This window comes from Tenebrio molitor, chromosome 7 (assembly GCF_963966145.1).
Source record: "Tenebrio molitor chromosome 7, icTenMoli1.1, whole genome shotgun sequence".
NCBI lineage: Eukaryota > Metazoa > Arthropoda > Insecta > Coleoptera > Tenebrionidae > Tenebrio > Tenebrio molitor.
Genome location: NC_091052.1, coordinates 14,725,540 through 14,748,230, shown reverse-complemented (window position 1 = coordinate 14,748,230; position 22,691 = coordinate 14,725,540). Strand labels below are relative to the sequence as shown.

Sequence of the window (22,691 nt, the reverse complement as noted above, 5' to 3'; positions counted from 1 at the left end):
TTATGATTTTGTTCTTTCACTTTCAATTGAATTATTCCAGAGAATTCTTTCTAGCCTGGCCTTTCAAAAAATATTTCTTACAATTTTTTCAAATGATATTTATTTCGTTACAAATTATCATTTAAAAATTTGAAATAACGTGATGCCTCTTAAAAAATTATTTGACGATTTAAATTAATTCTGTTGATTTTCTGGTTAATTATCGATAAGCATCGTAATAATTGTCAAAACAATTGCTCCATTAACATATACAGGGCGATAAATAGCTAAGTGGTGGTCACACTAGCGCCTCCACTTGTGGGGGTAGCTTCCCGCATCCCTAATGACATCCAAGTGACAGCAAATGAGAAGCGCAGCTGTCTGATTGCAGGGTAGCGCAATGGTGACGGACGTCCCACCCTTTTTCGTCGTTGCCCTTTCGCGCCACCCCAATCCCGTCGGTCCTCGTCTATGACGAATCGAGTGAAGTTGGGTTTTTCGCGTTAGGAAATTAAAATTCCGTTTAAAATTCCAGTGAGCACTGGTCGAAGTGAATTAGAGGCGTTGAGGGAGCGATGACGGCGGTGATAAGAGGCATCTGAAGCGCGTTTCGATTAATTCGAAAAACGTCGAAAATACATCTTCACACTTCGCCAAGTATCGGTAATGTATTATAGGAGAACGGTTGAACTAAGTGATAACGCTTATAGGCTTCCTCGAGACCATAAAGTGCGGCTGAATCCGTGCCCCTTGGAGCGAACGAGTGAAGCTAAAGGCCAAGTCGCGGGGTGGATTCGCAAAATACTGCGGCATAACTTTCATTGTTCCGGTTGGGGTGAAAGTGAGATATTCGTCTTGTGGAGACGAAATTCCTAGCTTTGCTAAGTGCCGCTTCTGTTTGTCTCCGCTTTGTTTCTAGTTAAATGCCGGGCTATTTACGGCCGGGATTAATCATCCCCTATTTACCAATATTTAGGTGTGGCCGATTGATTATTTTTACAACACCCCGGACAGATAACCAACGAGAAAAGTCGATGCAAATTCTGACACGACAAACCACCCCCATTTTTCCTCTTCCCTCGAGATCTACTATCTAGACAAAACAAAAAGTGGCTCTGGTTCTCTAGGTCAGGTCAGACCCGAGAGGAACGGAAGATGGAGAGGATAATCTCAGGATTAAATAGATTATATAAAAGAGAAGAGCATGATCATGAAGAAGCTCATACATTACTTTAATTTAGTGTAAAAAAATCACATTTACATGTATTAGTTTTCCAATAAATGTTTTTTTTTTTAATTTTATTGACTAATAAATAACCATAAAACATTTGGCCAGCCGAAAAGTCTAATACAAATTTCCTACGGTACCTAGGTAATTAAAGAGCTCGGCTTCGCCTCATGCCTGAAACCTAGCTTTCGCGCTGTAAAATGCCCCTACCGTACCCTAATGTAAATAACTATTCAATATGTATTTTTAACATCTAAATATTTATTTAAATTTAAAGATTTTAAAAAAATATCGCGTTACAATCTAGACATTAATTACCAAATTATTTCCTATTGTGAAATGTTCATTTAAATTTTTTATTGTATTTTACCTCGAATTACATTATGTAAAACAAAAATTCACAAATTTTTTGAGTTTCGATTGTGATATTCTAACTGTTCGGCGTAAAGAAAATTTATTGAATGTATTCCAAGCACAGGAGTAGTTGATGTGATCATTTCTCAAATAAGAGTGACCTTGAAAATTTCCCATGATCCGCGTTCAAATGAAATGCTGGGCTGAGTAAGCGTTGGAAAAATTAAACCGTTTCGAACAGTGTAAAGTTTGAATTTCCCGCCGTTTGACACAAATGACATTTGTTGATGTTTAATCGGGACATCATTGAAAATTGTTTGTTTTCAGCAAAGGGTGGCCTTAGATATTTGCTTCGAGAATAGGAATCGTCCAGTTATTCCATTTTTAATGTAAAACATTGCAAAGAAAGAAAAAAAGGAAATATTTTTTGGGCCTAAATTTTAGGTTAGCTGTCAACATGCTCCAATTAATCTACGCTTTAAAAAAGCACGACAATTGACGGTTTTCAACGCCTTTTCAATCCAGGATTTGCGATATGTATCATCGAAAAACTATTAATAAAATGTGTCGTATATTTTCTGAAATGCTTTTACATGCTAACTTGACTGTTTTCCAAGACTGAATAACATCTGGGGGCGGCAAAATCTTCCAGATTGTTGCGGTAATGTATCATCATCGGTCAGAGAAAGAATTCAAGAACAATTTATTGTTTTAAGGCCACCAAAAATCAAGATTATGGAGATGAAGATGGAGATATCATGAGGAAGAGAATGATAAGATAGTAAAAGTGCAGAAAAATTGAGAATGATGGTGAGCTGCAGTGAGATTTGCTTCAATATTTGTTAAAGGAAGAGACTCATTGAGAGATTCTTTTTGAGAATCATCGCACTTTTTTCAACATTTAAATTAAATTTTTGGAAGTAAAAAAAATTAAATAAGATTATTTAACATCAAAAGAAAATAAATCAATGTAGAAATGAACAAAAAATAAGTTTTTTTTTTTAAACATGTAGAATGTGTCAAAATTAGAAACAAGGGTAAAGGAAGAAAAATATTAATCACTGTCATTCCTAAAGAGGAATTTTAACACTAGTGCAAAATATTTTATTATAAAATGTTCAAGTCCTGTTATTTTTTTAAAAACCGATTTTTAAGTATTTTTTAAACAAGTAAAAAATTTCAATTTCATTCTGGATGGAACAGGAACTCTTAAAAAAAATTCTGATTACCATCCAGACCTAATTATCAAACGAATTACTTTTATTAAAGAAGAATTTTAATTTATTAATATAAGTCTTAATTGTATTCTAGTTGGGAAAATAACTACATATTTTAAAAAACAGAAAAGAACAACGCAAAAAATTATTTAAAATGTATATTCACAACAATAAGATTCAGCGATTCAAATCATCTGAATAAAACTTTATAAAATGTGTTTTTATTCCAAGCACGTGGAGTACTCGATGTGATCATTCTCCAATAAGAGTGACCTTGAACATTTCCCATGGCCTAATATCATCGAAAAACTGTTAGTAAAATGTGTCATTTTTTGTGGAAACCAGTTAAAAATCGACTTGTCAAAATTTTTCGTAGCGCGCCAAAATGTTTTACCGTTTTGCCGTTACGTCACCGTCCGGCGATTATCTGTTAATATAGCCGTGATTTAAAAATTTATTTAGTTACGTCCACAGCCCAGTATGCTAATGGTAATCCTATTATGAAAATGAGCATCACTTCACAGGCCATGTGGTTCTTTAATAAACTAACACATTTAATGCGATAGAGAAAGAAATTAATATTTATAAGCGAGCACGCTTCCACCGAACGGTAAAAGAACACGAACCCATTTGTAAAATTTTGATCAAGCGAGACGAAGAAGGCGAAGGAGCAAGAAGTTGTTTCGTCAGTTGGTGGCGCGATTGTCATGATAGAATAAAATGTAGGAAAAGGAAAGTCGGTCCGGACCACCCCCTATTAGGGCACGTTGTTTACAATGGGCCGTTTAGACGAGGGTAAAAAGATGCCACATTAAAATGCTCCTCTTATCTTCCACTCAAAGTGAAAGTTGAAAAAGTGTACTTTGCAAATTTTGATTTACGAGGTAAAGTTTACAACAGAACGGACACGACGGTCGGTTCAATAGCCTTGAAGGATTTGTTTTGCGCAAGAGGTAGATGGGAGAGAAGAGGTCCGTCGGAGTGGTGAGTTTGTGTAATTGAAATCGGCTGAAATTTGCAATAAACACGGGTCGGTTGTAGGTGAGGCTAAAGCGTAATTAATGTTTTATATTTTGTCAGACAATGGGCGGCCATTTATCAATCTCGAATATTTAATTAAAACATGCGGACAACGGATTCATAAAGATTTATGTGTTTCGAGGCGACGATGTTCCGAATTGATTTAATTAAAATTTTGTCACCCCAACTATAAATTCGTGAAAAACTCACCATGATTGTTATTCTTGGTAGGGTGCGGGCTTCCTCCTCCTGCGCAACATCGTAAAGAAACCAAGAGCAACTCAAGAAAAACGCTTAGATTTATCGTCCACCATCCGCGAGTCACTCACACGTGGAGGATAACCCGACCATCACCGATCGGGGCAGTACCATCGTGGGGCACTCATGCCGGACGGGCAAGAGCGGAGGACCCAGAGGCGACCCTTGCGCGGTTCCCGACTCGACCATCGATGGTAGCTCGAGGACCGCACGCACAGCAAGACGACGCGAGAAGCAGACGCGGCTCGGCTTGGTACTAGAGTGAGGAGGCTGCTGGACCGACGCCGGTAATCCCGCACTTGTGTTCAAGCGTCGCGACGCTGTGCTCATGCGTCCCCCGCCCCCACAACAAAGGCATTAGGAATATCGGAGGCGTTTGTGTTTATTCCCCGAACGTATCTAGCAAGCTGTCGGCCCGTGACTGCGAAACTTACATTGAATTACATTCGAGTGCAAATAAACTTGGGGGCACACACGGAGGAACCCGACGACTACAACAACCAACACTATTTTTAGGTGATACTCGCCTTTTCAGATAGTTCACACCGCGCCGCGCATCCTTACCGCAACGATCCTCCTAAAGCTGTCAGCGTCAATCGTAAAGCTTTCACCTCGGGATTCGTTTCGACTTCCTCAAAATCGAAAGACCCAAATTACGGGATCGGGATAAATCGACCACGGCGGATACACAAATTGTTATGACTTATGACACTAAATTAACACGAATGCCGACGCAATAACTGTTTTATTTTGTAGCCGGAAGTCGCTTAATTTATCGCGTCTACCTACTGTTTTAATTAACAAGGTGTACGCTCGGACGTTCCGATGGATTTTATCAGGAAACCTATTTTATTCAGAACACACAACGAGCTTTCGACCGCGGACACGCTCCCAAAAAATACTACACGCGCTGGATTAAGCCCGACGCTCGCTAGTCCACGCGGTACGCAAAAAAAAACACTACTTCAAACTTCGCTGATTTTGTTACTCGACGCCTTGAAGAAGAACGTTACGATTTAAATCAAATTAAAAAATGTTTATGTTGGGAACGCACGCGATCAGAAAAATGCGATTTATCCGATGCGGCTGGTGCGTACGATGCGAGCTAGTGAGCGCCCACCTTTAATTTTTTAATTAGACATTCTTTCTGTAGTAATCGTCGAACACAGCGAATTACACACTTATTGTGAATCGTACACACATATTTTCAAGTGTAACACCATACTGTCATATGCTTAATCCCATTGAATTCGTGTAGAATCCGATTAATCTTAATTTAGATTTATTAGATCAATACCAAAACTGTTGGAAAATTGGTATTGTGCCTCGATGATAATTTTGCTTTAAATAAATACACCGACAGAGAATCGAAATTTTTTTTGACAAAATAGCACCATTAATTTTAAAGACAAAAGAAACTGAGAGAACGTTCTAGGTTCTATTCTCTAAAAAAATGCAACATTTTGGAAAAATTAGATTTAAAATTTGCCCATTTAGAACATTCCTGAGGCGTTAGGTCATTGAATTCATTTTATTTTTTACAGAAGATAATAGATCAGTGTCAGTGTTTCTGATACCTAATTCTCCACAAACAAAAGACATTTCTAAATTGTTTAGAAAAAAATAATACTGATTTTTTGGTATATCTATTGTCGGATGTGAATTTAGGGACTAGTCGTTAAGTTGGCATTACTAGGAAAAGTAACTATACTGTGTCTGAGCCCGATGCCGCCAAGCCATAAAACGTCCGAAGCGCTGACAAATTCCAGTGCATCCAAAACATTTCACGAATAATTAATTATAAGCGGAAAGATTAATATTTCTGGTATTACTGGTATTAAAAAAGTATCTTCCTAACAAAAGAAATTTGTATATGCGTGTGTTAAGCGGTGATTATTGATTTATGACAAGCCGGGTTTACGACTTACCGGCATCGAACTCAGAAACGGAGTATAGGCGCGCTTATAGGAATTTTTGACAGATTTCTCACTAAAGTAGGTAGGTACAGTTCAATCATAAGTTTTAAGCAACCTTGAATTTGACAATCACCATCTAAAACGTTTTTACTATAGTATGTATTGTAATTTTCTTTTTCAATTGAGTATATTTTTGCCAAATTTTTATGAAATTTTTTTGCAAGAAAATGTCCCAAAAACAATCAATTCTCTGCTGTAAAATGTTTAAATCCAGTGAATTCATTGATTTTGAAGTAGCAAAACTTTCAGAAGATTCATATTTATGACTCGCTTATAATTGTAATTTAAATCAACGAATCGGCGTCGACGTTTCTGAACGTCTTCAAACATCTTCAGGAATGAAGAGAAATCAGTGCAGAAAATAAAGATTTTGACATTATAGCGTCATCATATTTTTAATGTCAATACACACTTTATTTTTCAGCTGGTTAATCATTTTTATTGTTTTTCTGAATTTATTTCTCCCTGTGAGAAAAATCAAAGAAAGTTTGAAAATATTTTATGATTTTTTCTTTCAAGCAATAAATTAGTACAGAGTAAATTTTGCAAAAATATCGGAAAAACAAAGATTGGTGGTTTTAGTGGAGAAAGGACGACCTGAAAAACAGAAATCATATCGCACAAAAATTTTCAATTGTCAATTTTTTGGTAACTTGAAAAATAATGACGGTTTAGCACTTCTGTGTTCTGCGCCTGCTGACCCGGCCTCAGGTAGACTAAATTAATTTCCCCCATGTCACCCTAATAACTCCACTTTAAGAGCCATAAAAGCACACTCCTAGCCGCTAAAAAATAAAATTCGAGGCTCGCCTCGATTCCTTCCACATCCTGTCAATTAATAGACCATGAAAACGTTTCCTCCGAGTCAATAAAATGTAAACGATTTAATTAAATAACGGTCACATTCACAATTATGTATCCGTACGCGATCTACATATATTTAAAAGCGCGCCTCGTTATTTTTCAAGAGCAAAACAACTGAAACGTTCTGGATTTGTGAGGAAGTGGCAGCGGCGTATACTGCTTCGAGTCCTCGATCAGGAAATCTTGACGTTCGGAGCTTTGACGGTTGCGACCGCGAGCGCAACTAGCGTGCGCCATAGATATTGCAACAAATTCCGTGGTCACAACTAATTAATATGAGCCGAAAACATGTCAGAATCGATCGGAATGCAATTACTGAATAGTTGTGTCTCGTTGAAATGCCATGGCTGATTTATGAAATTTCGCTAAAAAATCTCGTCCTTGATTCGAGTCCTGCGATCGGGGCACTTGACGGGTGATCGACCCCTGCTGGTGAGGCAATCTTTTATTATTACCCACAATTGTAGATCGTTGCGAACGGAATACATTAAAAATGTTTTACAACAATCCACCTCTGATATGCATATTTAACGGGTTCTACGCTTCATGTGTAAAACATGCACAGTAAGTGCAAGTTTTATCATCATACATCGTATTTATCATCGTCAATGTCAATCCCGGACTCTAGTACCGCAAGATCCGGGCTACAGTTCCATTAATTACCGCTAATTACTCGCCGAACAAATACTTTTATTAATGTCATTATCGCGATCCCATTTTATTTAAATTTTCGGAAAAAATGATTAATGCTCCCACCGGGAACGTTGAAAGATTCCACTACTTAAGTATGTGCATATCTGCATACGTTTAAAGTTCGAGGATAGAGTCCAGATGGTAGCGACCAGCGGTACTCAATATGTTAGTGCCTGATGGGGCGATGGCGCAATGCTAATTGCCCGTACGCGGCCTTAATGCATGCTAATTAAATTTAAAAATAGACCATCTTAGATAATTATTGAAATTAAGCAATTACGGACCGGTTCAACAATCTGTGAATGTTCACACTTTTTTTCTGACGCATGACGAGCGACTACACTCAAAAGCGGAAAATTTGCTGGTGGTACTTGGAGTACTCGAGGCTTGTGGGAACTGTAATTCCTAATTAATTAATTTGAGCCGTCGGGATGGAGGAATGACCTAAACTAACTTCAGTTAACCTCGATTAAAGTTTTGTCGCAAACATGGGAAAAAATGTGATAACACAAAAAAACAAAGAAAAAGTTGATTTCTTGACCTTGATGATCACACCATTTATCTTCCATTTATTACTGTATTTGTTACTTAGAAGCAGTCTCGAGACTCGTCCCAATTGAAATCAGTAGTACCGACGGTACTTTCTTCCCCTTCTAAAGCAATAATATCTGGTATAACAGTTAAAAAAAATAACATTTCAACATCATGAACAACATCTTCACCCTACTCTTTTTTCACACTGTTCTACCATCTGCAATTTTTTTTATCATTCACCGAATCCTTCTTGTATTGGTTGCAGCGTCTGTTCCTTATCCAATGATAATGAAGAATATTGTCAACAAAGAAGCTCAACCATGACTGAAATGGCTTGATTCTTCTTTATTTCTTCTTTTTCCTAAAGCTCCCAAATCACAATTGTCACTTTTACTCGAGATTAATTCTCTACCAAATAATCTGTATATCAATAATAATCATGGTACTCTTTCCTTGCCAGTACTTGAAAGTACCTACCACTCAGTACCAACTAATTCAAAATTCTTCTTCTTTGTCACCAATCGTCCCATTTATCTGCTAACACATTAATTTTTATAAAACCATTTTGTCTACAATTGTGCATCAGTACCAGGAGCATCATGTTCTATCAATCATCATCATTTATTAAAGTGTTTTATAATTGTTTAAGGTACTTTCTTTGGAAATGTATTTTGCTTTTTCCATCCAGATTGTAGAGACTAATTACATTGTCTTTGGATCTTAAATCCTAATCCTTAAAGATCAAGTATTGGTACTTCTCATTGGTACTGATCGGAAATTTCTTCACTTTTTTCCTCCGATGAACCCCAAATCTTTTCTGAAGATCATGGAACAAGTTGTTACACGATGACATCTCAGATCCCATTGTCTAGAGTACCTTTTAACTGTTCTGTTGTCGTACATAATTAATCCATGTCCTAACACTTCTCATCTCTTATTCAAATGTTTCTTTTTTGGTGTATCGTGAAGTGAAAACTCTTGAACAGATTGTAGTACCGATGAGAGTGGTTTGGTAGTGGTGTTTTGTAGATGGATGAAGATTGATTTTTTTTTGCGTGTGTAGAAAGATAGTCGAGAAATGTCGGCAGTACCTTTGTTGGTACCGGCCGGTCGGTTGAAATTTTTTCGTGGTGTGAGCCGCCAGGAATGCGTCAAAAAGCAATATGAGAAATCGCGATAAACACAAACAAAAGCAAACGTGTACACGTCTGTTCCGGTGAAGCGGCTCCGTTCAGAAACACCGAATTAGCATTCTGTTCAGAGCGAAGACTTCGCCAGATTGAAGTTGCAGCTCGGATGACGGCGATCCGCATTTCCACCGAGGTTCATGAATTAAACAACGTTCCGGGGTACGTGTCGTACTTATGATTTGTTCCGTTGATTGATCGCCCCGATTCCGACATCTTAATCGGCCGGTGTCGCCGTCCGCCGCTCCCGCGCCCGTCCCGCCCCCGAACCAGATGATAATTCCTGCAGGAGTCGGGGAGGGCCTCGCCCGCTTTCGTGAAAAACCCTCACGCCAACGTCAGTTCACTACAGTTAATCTGAAAGAGATGAATTAATCCGAACTCCATGTCAGCCAAACGCTCTAATTTATGGCCGGCAGGAAAACGAAATTTTGGCAGCGTTTTATCTAAATTTAAAATCTCCGTCGGCGCAGAAACTACCGTGTAATTAGTTAGATTGCATTTTATTGTAATTAAAAACTTTCGACTCGGTCGGGGCTATCAAAACATGTTGACGGTGGCTGAAGGGGCGCTCTGTCTTGTTTTTGTTTTCCACGAATCTGGGGAGCAGAGGTCAGCGCCGACAAATATTTCTCGCAGGCTTCTTCCGCCCCCGAAAACAATATCACGACTTTCACGCAGGAATTCGTTCCCTGCAACACTCACCAGATTTTCAAAACAATCCAAACTTTCTACTCGATTTTTGATTTTTACGTCGTAATCTGCCTCAACGCGCTGGGGAAAGGTTAAAAGCCAGTGAGTGTTGCCGCGTTTTATTACCTCCAACAGCCCTCGCCTTAATAATTTATTAAGCGAGATTTACATAAGTACCACCAGTCGTAATCTTGTAAACAATTAGGTAGGCAAGTCGACAAGACGCAATAATTATATTTGCCCCGTTTCCAACAACGGCACTGATCAATTATGTTGCTTGGCGGTTCCGTTGGTCGCTCTCTTTCCAAGCTTGTTTCGAAAAAATACGCGTGATTTATAATCGACGACCGAAAAACGATAATCTGCTAGGTGAGGATGCGGCAAAGACGGACGTTATTTATGGGCCCACTATTAAAAATCGAGATTTTAATAATAATCACGACATCGCTTCTTAAGTAGCCACGTTATTTACATATCGTCGCGTCATTATGGAAAAACGACTGTTGTTGGATTCACAAATTAACTGAGTGGAGGGAAAGCGGATTTTCGAGCCGGACAAGATTTCTCCCAATTCGAAGAAAGAAAGAGACGAGGTCCGGTCGGAGAAATTCGCCGTTAAAAATACACATTCGAATATTCAAACGCGACCAATGACAAAGCGCCTGTTCGAAATCTAAACGTGTCGGATGATCGTTTTTAGCCAATCAGAGTCTTTTACGTGTCAGATCAGGTGATCGTTTTTAGCCAATTAGAGTCTTTTATTTCTCGAAAACAACCAATGGCTGAGTTTCTGCCAGAATCTGAAGAATTTCGAGTTTCAATTTTTTTTTATAGGGCTAAATGTTTTACCGTTTTTATTGTGGATTCAGTAGCACTGTGAAATATTTAACAAATTTTTATTATCAATGTGGGAGACACTAATTTTGATAAATGTACTGATGCGGGTACTACGACAAAATACTAGTTTACAGGGTACTACTTGTTCCAGCTCTGTAATTTTATTTTAAAAAATTTGGTTCTTCGGGTATTGTCAGCGTTTGGAAAGATAGAATTGGGGTACCTCAGATCTTTAGGGAAAATATTTATTTATAAGCTCACTTAGAAGGAGCAGCTCTAACAGAAAGGACAATTTAATTTGCTAAAGAATTTTTATTGGAGAAGATTTAGATCTTCTTAGATAAAATAAGAAAATATTAAAAGTGAAGAACAGGCCAAAAAGAAATAAGATAAATGGTAAATCCGACGGAAGGAAATGGATATCTATTAAACAAATCATCGCATCAAGGCTTCTAATTTTTGAAACGTGATTTGACCTGACCTGACCTGACCTGATCTTCTTCACACTTTCTTTCTCCTTTTTCTCACTTTCTACCTTTCATTTGCTTCAATAGGTATTTTCTCTCTATCATTCTTTCCCTTCCTTTTTTCCAAACTCCATTTCTTCTCCTTTCACATTTTCTTCCTTTTCGTCTTTCTCTCCTACTATCCTTCCACTCATTCATTCTTTCCATCCCTCTTATTTTCTCCCCTTTCAAAAAGATACCGCACTAATCCATAATCCGATTGTTTTCCTTCTAATTAAAAACTGTTCCCAAGAGAAAATATTTTTTTCTTTTCAATTCCTTTCAATTTTTTCTTCGCATGTCATGTTTTTTTTCATCCTCGTGACAAATTTTCGCTTGTACCTACTTCGGACGCAACAACCCGAACATAATTACAAGCACAATAAATCTGACAGAAGACATTTTTTTTTTCCGTCGAAGTAATGACATAATCGCAATTTCCAAAGTGTAAAAAAATAGATCAAAAGCCGATTTTTTTTTTCTCAACAAACTGTACAAAACTCTTTCCTTCTCTTCGCACATTCTATTCCATCATTTATTTTTTTTTTCCTTCTCCACACACTCATTTCTTTGACATTTTCTTTCCCCCTTTTCATCTTTCTCCCCTACTCTCCTTGCATTCTGTTTCCTCCCTTCCAACAACGCACCACACTTGGTACCTAATTGGACTATTTCTTTTTTAATTAAAAACTTTTCGCAAGACAACTTTTTTCAATTCTGATTCTTTTCAAATTTGTTTCGCATTCATGTTTCTGTCCGCATGACAAATTTTCGCTTGTACGCCGGACGCAACAACCCGAACATAATTGCACTGCCAATAAATCTGACAGAACAGAAGAAAAACATATTTTTTTATTCGTGGAAGTAATTAATTGGAATTTCCAAAGTGTAAACAAATAGATCAAAAGCCGAAAAATAAATTATGTATATTGATGCGAAACTGTACAAAACTACAAACTTACTGTTGCCTCTCCGTTGGCAACACCAACTTCGAAAATGTAGCAGTCGACGAAATTTATGTCCGGGGGAGATTATAATAATGAATTTAAAACTGAAATATAAATCTCTAACCAATAAACTGAATTATTTTTATCGCGTTTTGATTTTTCCCCATGTATTTATTGGCCGGCGTAACAAAACACAAAAAACATCTCTCGACCGGTTATTACGTAATAAGTCTAGCGCAAGCATTATCGCCTAACGAAGCATTATACACGTCGCGGCATAATATTTGTCGTTTCGTCGGTTTAATCGTATCGGGTGGCGTGGCAGAACCCAATAATTATTTTCGTTTGCATTTCGGAATAAGTTCCGAGGCCCAGCTGTCTTTTTCACATCAGCGTTCCCTTGCGAGTTCCCCATTTCTCCCGAACACACATGGCATTCCGCTCGGCGGCGTGGGAGGAAATAGCATTGTCTCTCTCGGCAAAGTTCGTCTCCACCGCCATATATAATGCGTCATGCCTGCCTGTCTATCTGCTACCAAAGCCTTAGAACGCCCGCCAGCTACTAAATCAATACCCAGCCGAGATCGTCCCACTTCGCCCCTCTTCATAAAGCCCAACAGCTCATCTTCACCCAGCACATTTGGAAAATTGAAAATTTACAACGCCACATTCGCACACCGATTCCGCACTTCTAGATCGACGTACCAATGGGACGTGTCGCGGTACCATCACGCACGATTTTACGAGCGTCGCCGACGCGTCACGTCACCACCACTGGACACTTTACAGATGGTACGCGACATTCATGCACTGGTAGTACCACTGGAATTCATGGTTCAGGTAGAAATTGCGTCGTTCGGGCCGCTTTCTCCACATTTTCTTTTTGTTACGGAATAATCGAGCCGCCCCCGAGATACTACACCGAGTCACATCGTCTTTGTATTCGGGCTCTTTACTTTATGAAAAACGGTCTGTTACTCCGCCATAAGCAATGCCATTAAATTAAAAGCCTTCTGAAAGAATTAAGCCGAAACAGCGGGGGAAAATGTGTACGGCAAACTTGGTTGGTAGTTTAAAAGATGATCCGATGGAAGTTTGTAAATGTTTTGAAATATTTATGGTGGCGACGCCCCTGAATTATTAATGCCTCATCAGTGGCTGATAACGTGGCCGATATAATTATGAGGAAATTAGTTCCTCTGTTAGTCGACTGAATAATTTATTGTCGGAATGAGGCGAATAAGTGGCCCTGCCCAAAATGGCACACATGCTAAGACTAATTAAATTCCACACTGGATTCCTCACACAGAAACCCATTTTTCTCTTTTGCGGATTGATGGTTCGTCCTCACTTTTCAAAACTGCGACGCTCTTATTCCTTTTAAAAACAAATTCCCAGAACAATAACCACATTTGGAGAGGCGGTTAATTAGAGTACCATTAGGTACCCTCTAATTTTAGATCTTATCGAAGATCAGATGCTTTACAAAACTAGTCAGAAATATTGGCAACTAGAAGAAACAAGATTTGAAGAGGGAATTCTTGAAATATGTACAAAGAAAAAATTGATTCTCTCCATGATCCATGGATAAGCTCTGATTAAAGCTTTAAATGATTTCCAAAACAGAAAATATAGTAAGTTCTTTCATTCCTTGGTTCTTATTTCTTTCCTTTAGTTCTTCCTTCTTTTCTTCCCGTTTGTTTGTTCTTCCTTTCTTTTTTATTATCATTTCACTGTAGTGAAACAGTTTCGTAGGTAGAGGTGTTGGATTCTCTCATGGGCTCTGACCTTGGAAATATCTGCGCGAAGGCGGACCGATAAACCAATGAAAAATCTGTACCTAAATAAAAACTGAAAACGTCGACTACTTTACATGCAAATAGACGCGAGAGAGACAACACTAACGTGTAATGAATGACAATGTTTTTCGGTTGGCTTGTATGACTCATAGCCCATGAGAAAATCCAAGACCTCTAGTACATATTTTTTTTTTCAAAGTATTGCAGGAGTAAAATTGCAGACATTTTCGCAAATCCAATACTTTACATAAGTAGTTAGAAATATTGGCAACTAGAAGAAAATCTGTTTGACGAAGAAGTTCTTGAAACAGAAAGAAGAAATTGATTTTCTCAACGAGTGATCCACTGAGAGTTAAGCTCTGATTTTACATCGTTTCTGAAATAAAAAATATCTTAAATTTCTCTTATTTTTCTGTTGTTTTTTTGTCTTCCTTCCTTTCTTAACCGTTTCCTTCTACCTATTTTTAATTTTTTTCTTCGATAAATCCATTCATTCATTATTTTTTGTTTCGTTTATTTCGCTTTCCACAATTTTTTTCATTGATTTCTATTGTTTCTTTCTGCTGTTGACTCTTCTCAACAATTCTCATCCATCACACTTTTTCTTTTGCTTCTTTTTTCTTCATTCCCTGATAAGAAAACTTGTTTTGACCACAATACTTAATCAACAACAATCCTTCCAATCATTGTTTTTGCCAACAACGATTCTTATTAATCGCTTGTTTGTTGTTCTCGCAATTTCTTGCGGTTAGCCGCAATTTGCGGTTCGGCGCTCGTAAATTTTTCCCACCAATTTTAATCCGAACATACAACCCGTAACACTTAGCAACTTCTTACTTTTTCACCCCCGCCCTAAAAAATGTACCCCCATCCCGCCGGCAAACTTTCCCGATCAACACTTAATCCCGGCCGCAATAACCGCGGAGCGCCGCGTGAAATCTCCCGATCGTGTGCCGCCTCCACCGGGGGCAGAATCCCGCACCCTCATTATCGCCATCGGTGGAAAGATCAATTTCTGGACGAGTTTTGTTCTCGGCATAGGTGAGCAGAACACAATATATGACGGGGCGAACAGCTGCGCACCGTCACGTGACAACTTCGGGGTGACGGACCGTCGAGGGTAGCTACCCTGACGGGAGGGAGAGAGAGGCGCATTCCTTTCAGACGCGGATTAGCGAGAGAAGGGGACAAAATAAACACAAACTTTGCACAGGAGCCGTCCTTCATCGGCGCTATTGAGGGATGTGTGCCGCCGGGAAAATGGTGGCGACGGTAGGGGTGCCAACACAACAAAAATATATAACTCCAAAATAACTCTTCTACGATCTCTGAACAACGATTTGCATCCATTTCTCCAATCCTAGCCAATTATTATTATTACCGCTATTCTTATTCTTTTGTGCTTGGCACTGTTTCTCTCTTTGTATTTTGGAGCCGGCCCTGTCGTGCGCCCGATCGTGATTTTTATTCGTGGGGAAAGTGAAAGTTATATAGACAATTACAAGCGGGTAGATCGTGTATCGGGGTTGTGTATCAGGCAGAGAACACGAGTTTGATTCGGTAATCAGGCTAGGTAATTCCGGTACCACAGGGTGTCTCTTACCGAGACAGAGGCGGCGCAGAAAGGCGACTAATGGGCCCCTGACACGACACACGTCTACCGGAAAATTACCGACTGCGAAAATTGAAGTCGTTCTGTGATATGTTATTTATGAAAGAAATTACCTGTCAGGCAATTACGAATTTCGGCATGACACAACGTTCCTTCCAATTTTCCATTTCAGAGGCGGAATCGACGGGGTCGGGGTTATTAACAGGGCGCATAAAACAAATAAAATACATTCACGAAACGTGCCACACCGAATAAATATCGACGCTTTAATTGTATCGGCCATTACGCGTATTTGTCATTTTATTCATTATTCACGGGAAATATCGCCAAATTAAAAGCGAACGGGTGGATAGGGAGGGGACGGATTTTTTTGTTGATTTTGTGGGGAAAGGGTGAAAAGTATTTACGTCGACTGGTGGGATGACGTAATTTAACTTATTGGAGTAGATTTGAAGGTCATAACAATAAGAATAAGTTGATTACAGAACACTTACCCATTTACTGGACCGCACATTAAATTCAATGAAAGTAATATTTTATTTGGTGGCTCGAACAAAATGGACACACCGATGTAGAGGAAAATAGAAGAGAATAAAAATTCTTTGATGACAAAAGAGTCAAAATTTTTGTTTCTAGGACAATAATGACAAAATTAAATAAGTCTTGAGTGCTTGGTATTGGGAGATGTCACAAAGCTAAGAAAATTATTGAAAAAGGGTCTATATCTCAATGTACAAAAGACAATTTTGTTTGTTAGAAGAGAATGGACAAAATATAAATGAGAAATGTAGAAGAAAATGAGAAACTCAAACAAAATATTAAAAGAATTATAAAATAATACAAGAAACTAAAGAAAAAATATTTTTATTTATATGTAGATCCTATTTTAATAAATATTTGTAAATTTGGAGGAAACCTGTTTTCGTTACGTATTTTTTTTAAGAAACATTCACAACTTAAAAAAATCTGAATTTTTTTATTTTGCAGTAGATTTCATAGTTTTCTGAAACAAAAGATTGTCTAATTTCCGAAAATATCTAAATACGGGTAGGTAGAGGTGTTTGATTTTTTCATGGACTATGAGTAATATCTGTGCAAACGACGGATATCGGTCTAAAATAGGCGCTACAAACCGACCGGAAAACATCATCATTTGTTACGTTAGTGGCGTCTCTCTCTCGTCTGTTTGGAGTAAGTAGTCAATGTTTTCAGTGTGCATTTACAGATTTTTCATTGGTTTATCGCTCCGCCCTCGCGCAGATATTTCCAAGGTCACAGTCCATGAGAGAATCCAATATAAAAATCGTCAATATCTGCATTTTGGGGGCAATTTCATAAAATAATCAAGATATTTCTTCCTGGTGCAGAGGTTTTTAATTCAAAACGTAATCACTTGCTTTCTAGAATTCTGTAAAAATTCTACCCTCTTTCTCTTCTGATCCACTTTCATTAAAAATCATTGACAGATTTTTCCGTCACATTTTAATGAACACTATGAAAAATCTCTCTAAAATCATTCACACCCTTCACCCCTCACCCATTTTTTTTATTTATCACTCTGTACCAATTGCGCAACAGGTTGCATCACACCTTCGACTCATCGCAAGTAACTGGTGTCTTCCCTACCCTCTTCTCCCTTACCAGGCGAAATACCTTCACACATCCCTCCGTTTCTTTCAGAAGCAAATTTGTACGGGCCCATTTTTTTTTAAATTTGAGCCCTTCACGCTTGATCGGTGGGTTTGGTGTTGCGTCAGCCATATTCGTCAGCACCCTGGTAATTGGCGTCCGAAATGTCGCCACCCCGCTAATGGCACGGGTCAGCGATCGGTCCCATCAACATCCCCCGACATTCGATCGCCGCCCCTCCGCGTTTTTCCATGCGGTCCGGGCGCATTCGTCTTTGTGCGTAGCGAGGGGTTGTTTTCTCCGATTCATCGAATAAGTGGTCCGATTCTGCGAAAGCCCGGGGGCGGTTTAATGATAAAGCAGCGAGGAAGGAAAACTATGATTGTCGGAAAAGTGGGGAAAGTAGCGATCGTAAATAACGGGCGGCTCGTAGGTCGGGGGCGGCGCAATGAAGTAACGCATCGAGACAATGCCTAATTGCGGGAACGGTACTCGGTCAAGGGTAGCGCGTCCACGTTGTCGGGGGTAGCATACACGTGATTTACTTGCATCGGATCCGGTCGGCCTGTACGGGCCAGTGGCCAAACACAAAAGGGGAAGCAACCCTTGGTCTTACCCTTGGCTGTCGGCGGAAAAAGTGGCCGGTTTGCGCAAAACGACGAATAAATCAGGAGCTGTGTACTAAATAGATTTATATATCATCGCGCAAAATCAATTACAGATACTGTATAGACGCCATAATATAAATGATGTCGATAAACATGCTTCTGTCCACACGCCATAAATTAAGTTTTCCATAAATTTCGCCGTTTTCGTTCCGGATCAAGTTGATTCGTTTAATACAGCGGACGCGAATTACGGCGATGATTTGCGCCGCCCGGACTTTTTCATTTGCATCGATCATGGCGGATTTTTTTCCGGGCCACCAACTACCACTTTCCATTAGTCCGGTGAATGAATTAATCGGTGCGCAGTCGCCAAATTGGCTTTTTCATCTGGACCGACCGGCGATGATCGATGGCGTCTCCATTTTGTATAAATAACTAATTAAAAGTTGACAATAATAAATAATAAACCGGTTGCTAACAAGATATTAAATTATCATGAAAAAGGAAATTAATACCTTTGGAACTGAATAAATCATGGTGAATGACGAGCTCGATTCGTTCGGAGATTTTTCTTTTTTTTTTCACTGAGAGAAAACCGACGACCATTAACTAAGTATCAGAAATGCTCGACCAAATTAATTTACTCGACTATAACAAGTGACATTAATTAGCGCTAACGGTTAATAAAAAATTTTCGTACGATTTATCTCCTAGCGTGCTAGGTGTGCTTTCCGCTGGACCGAAGAGGCTTAATTGTTCTTCATTATGTTATGGAAATTAGGCGGTCGGGTTTTTGTCGCCCAAAACACGACCAGTTAGGACCCACACACGGATCAATTTTCCAAAAGTTTTTCGAGGGCGCCAGAATAGGTAAAACAATAAAAAGGAGTCAAAACGAAACAGTTTTTGCGTTTATTTCTCGTCAAAATTAAGAAGAAAAAATATTTCGTCGGGAGAGGTCTTAGATTTTCTCATGGGCTGTGAGTCATATCCGCGCAAACGACGAATATCGAACTCAAATAGGCGCTATAAACCGACCGGAAAACATCGTCATTCGTTACATTAGTGTCGTCTCTCTCTCACCTATTTGCGTGCAAAGCAGTCGACGTTTTCAGGTTTCATTTACAGATTTTCACTGGTTAATCGCTCCGCCTTCGCGCAGATATTTCCAAGGTCACAGCCCACGAGACAATCCAACAATCTGCATACGATTTCTTTCAAAACATTTTCATTCTTGTACTTGCTGAATTAATGAAGGAATTTTTTTATTTGTCACTTTAAAATCTCGATGTCAGTGTCTTTCAAACTCACAAGAATTTGGTAAATTGTTGCAGCCAATTTTGAAAGCTAGAAAAATTAGCAAGATATTCGTTTTCTGGTTTGAAAAATTGTCGGGGGAAATTTCATTTCATTTCAATATATCTCTTCTTCATAATTTACTATGACTTGGTACCATAAAAAACACGACGAAGTAGACCCAACACCAGCTGAGATTGTGAAAATTTTTGGTTTGTGGAAAGTATCAAAATGAAAACAAAAACAAAACGAGAAAAAAATTAATTTCTTTGACTTGTTTTGCAAAAAAACCTAAAAAAATGACACAGAAGCAGTTTTTGTGTTAATTTCTTGTCAAAGAAAGTAGAGGTATTGGATTCTCTCATGGGCTGTGACCTTGGAAAAATCTGCGCGAAGGAGGAGATAAACCAGTAAAAAATCTGTAAAGGAAAAGTGAAAACGCTACTGCTGATTTCGAATAATAAAAAATTGGGAAAACATTTTCATCGTCGGTAATTTCTTTTCTGATTGAAAATGATGAAGAAATTTCATTCGAAGAAAATCTCAAAAATTTTAGAAAAAGCCCGAAAAGCCGAAAAAGTTGTAGATACGTGATCAGGGACGATGAAAATGTGAAAAAATAAAAAAATCTTATTTTTATACTTATTATTATTTATACAATACTTCTATCCAGTTAGAGGAAGACAAATGTAAAAACACAACAAATAAATACATAATTTAATACAATTGTTAGAAAATATGGCATGAAAAAAATTATTTTCATTCTTTTCTTCAGTAATTCTTTTTTTTAATTTAAAATGCTTTGATAAAAAAATTGCATTTCTCGCGTTTTTAAAATCTCAAAAACCGTTTGTTCAAAATTTTCAACCATTTTGTACCACATTTTTCCAGATCTGGACATTTATCTAGTTAATTAAATCAGTTCCAGTAAAGACAATTTTTTTGTACTTTTACAACCAATTCGTTGTTTGCAAAATTAGTGTATTAACTACTATATTTATGACTCTAATTAACAGAACCTAAACAGCCACCACAGCCTGTATCAAAATTACAATGGAATTTTCTATATTCGTGTTAAATTCTTCTGGCTCGGTGGCGCAACCGCTCTCACCCATTCGACGCTTCGCTGTCAGGGTGAAATATGTATCATGTATTTATAGTGGATGGCCACCCCTAGAAAAACATGAGTCACGCGTTTTCCAGAACTGGTTCAATCCCCGTCATGCGATCCAATGCATTAAAAAAAAAATCGTAATAGACGATCGCTCTGTTGAAAAATAAATAAATAATAATAAGTGAGCAAACTAATGAGCATTTGGAGTAAGTAGTTGCATAATTATGAAACATTGTTGCAATAAATTAGCTGATAGTATCTTGTAAATCGTAATAACAAGTAGTGAGTCTGCAAACAGAACTCCTTCAGAGTAGGTGTAGGCAAACAAATAAATTCAACATTCGAAGCTGGTTGTAATTAGTCTTGGTAGCTACACGTTTACATGTCTCCGATATCAGATTGTGTAAATGATGCATTTACAATTATCTGCATACGTGATACGACGATCGGGGCCTTTGTGCATGCGATCGCCGCCCCACGCCGCCTCACCTCGACGAGACAACAACGGCGAGAATTTAGAAAACAACCCCGAGAAAGCTTCTCTTGTGCAATCCCCAGTCAAAGCTCACACAAATGATTTTTACGACATTGTAAAAACTTTCTCTTCTATTTTTTCACCGTTCCCGGAAATTTTATTGTTCGGGGGTGACGGTCGTAAACGTTGCACAAACTAGCGCAACGACTTTCACTTCCCCAGAAAAAATCGACAGTTAAGGGTCGCGTTACAATTAAAAAATCACAACATGCGAGTTTATGAAATAGTGCAGAGTTATCGGCGATTAGTTCGGGGATGAAATCGCGGCTGGCCCCGAGGGGGATATTTCGCCGCTTGATATTTAGAACCTGGCCGGGAATCGTCCGAGTCCCGGAGGAAAGCGCCGGCGGACCGCATTAGGGAGTCCGGATCGAAAACAGGAGTTTTTCGGATTTATGATGGCGGCGATCGTTTACATTTCTGAAGCGGGGCGCGCACCACTTCTTCATTTGCAAAATCAATCCGATTTACAATTATAATATAACGCATAAGTATCTGAAAATGGTGGGGTATCTACAAGGAAAAGGCGGAACTCGTTAGAAGAAAACACGTTACTCAAATTGTCCCCGGTATGAGCAGGGGTGGAAGCGCCCCGAAAATAATCACCCAGACACGTAAGTGGAATTATTTGGGTCGTAATAGAATGACGGAAAATTTTTGAGCGATCGGAAAATTTTAAAAGCTTCCAGGTGAGCCGACGAAAATTTTGCAACAAGTTAGATGCTACAAAAAATTATAGTGAATTTTTTTTCCAAAATTAAAATTGAAAGCTTCCAGGAAAGAAAAACTAATTGGTTTATTTTATAAACTACTAAATAAACTTGAAGTAAATCAAAATCTTGTATGTTTTAGAAGAAGTCAAAAAAGCTTGACAGATCAGAGCTTTTGAAAATTTTGAAAAATACGAAATTCTTAGTTTTTTTCTCTGTAATATTGAACGTGCCAGGTTACTTAAGTCAGTTTGACTTCAAAGAAAAATGTAGATAATAATGTGGAAATGTTCAGAAATTTAAAAATAGTTATTTATTTAACGAGTTCGTGTGTAATTTTGGCTTTTTTTGGCATGAGTGGACCAGTTTAAAACTCGAGTGAAACGAGAGTTTTAAAGGTCCACGAGTGCCAAAAAAAGCCCAAATTACACAAGAACGAGTTGAATACAACGTTTTTTTGTTCGACGAGCCCCTTAAAGGCTCCAAATCGCTAAAAATCTTTAAAATTAGCTTGACGTTTCGTTTTGACAAGTTGTCAAATTTATCAAAATCCGTTCACACAGGCGAAAATTCTCAAATTCTGACAGTGTCGAACAAAAAATATTATTTTTCCAAAATTTCTAGCACTTCGGTCAAAACAAAAAAACAATTTTGTAAACAATATTTTTGGTGTGTCGGAGGCCAACAAATAAATAATTTTATGGAACTGCTATCAACAAGTAAATATGTGAACATTTTCAGAAAATACATGTTTTTAAATAAAAATGTATTAACAAAAACTGTCTGGGCCTAGATATGTTAACTAGTAGGTACAATAAAAATAATTTTTTTAAAATGGAATAGTAAATTGTTAAAACATTTCGCCAATCTGAAGGACATTAGAAACATTTTTTTGCATTAGCCCCACAAATTTTTTGTGTTATTTTTCCTTTAAAAAAACAGTACAAAATATTGTTTATCTCTTAGTCCTACTTAAAACCGATAATAATAAATTTTAATAAGGTACTAAATTATTTATTTAGACGGTCACAAACACAATTGTTGTTTTCTAGAAATATGTAAAATGGTAATTTGCTCGATAACATTTAAGAATGT

The 22,691-nt window shown here is 38.1% G+C and overlaps 1 protein-coding gene across 7 annotated transcripts in view; it reads right to left on the bottom strand.

Moving 5' to 3' along the window:
• LOC138135793 (homeotic protein antennapedia-like) overlaps positions 1-22,691 on the bottom strand; it is a 139,154-nt gene that overhangs the window by 47,879 nt on the left and 68,584 nt on the right. The window contains exon 1 of one of the 7 annotated variants that reach the window (XM_069054675.1): positions 4,009-4,459. The exons of the other annotated variants lie outside the window; for them this stretch is intronic. The gene's annotated coding sequence lies outside the window, so the exon portion shown is untranslated. Of the gene's footprint in view, positions 1-4,008; positions 4,460-22,691 lie in introns of those variants that run through there. 7 annotated transcript variants of the gene reach the window in all.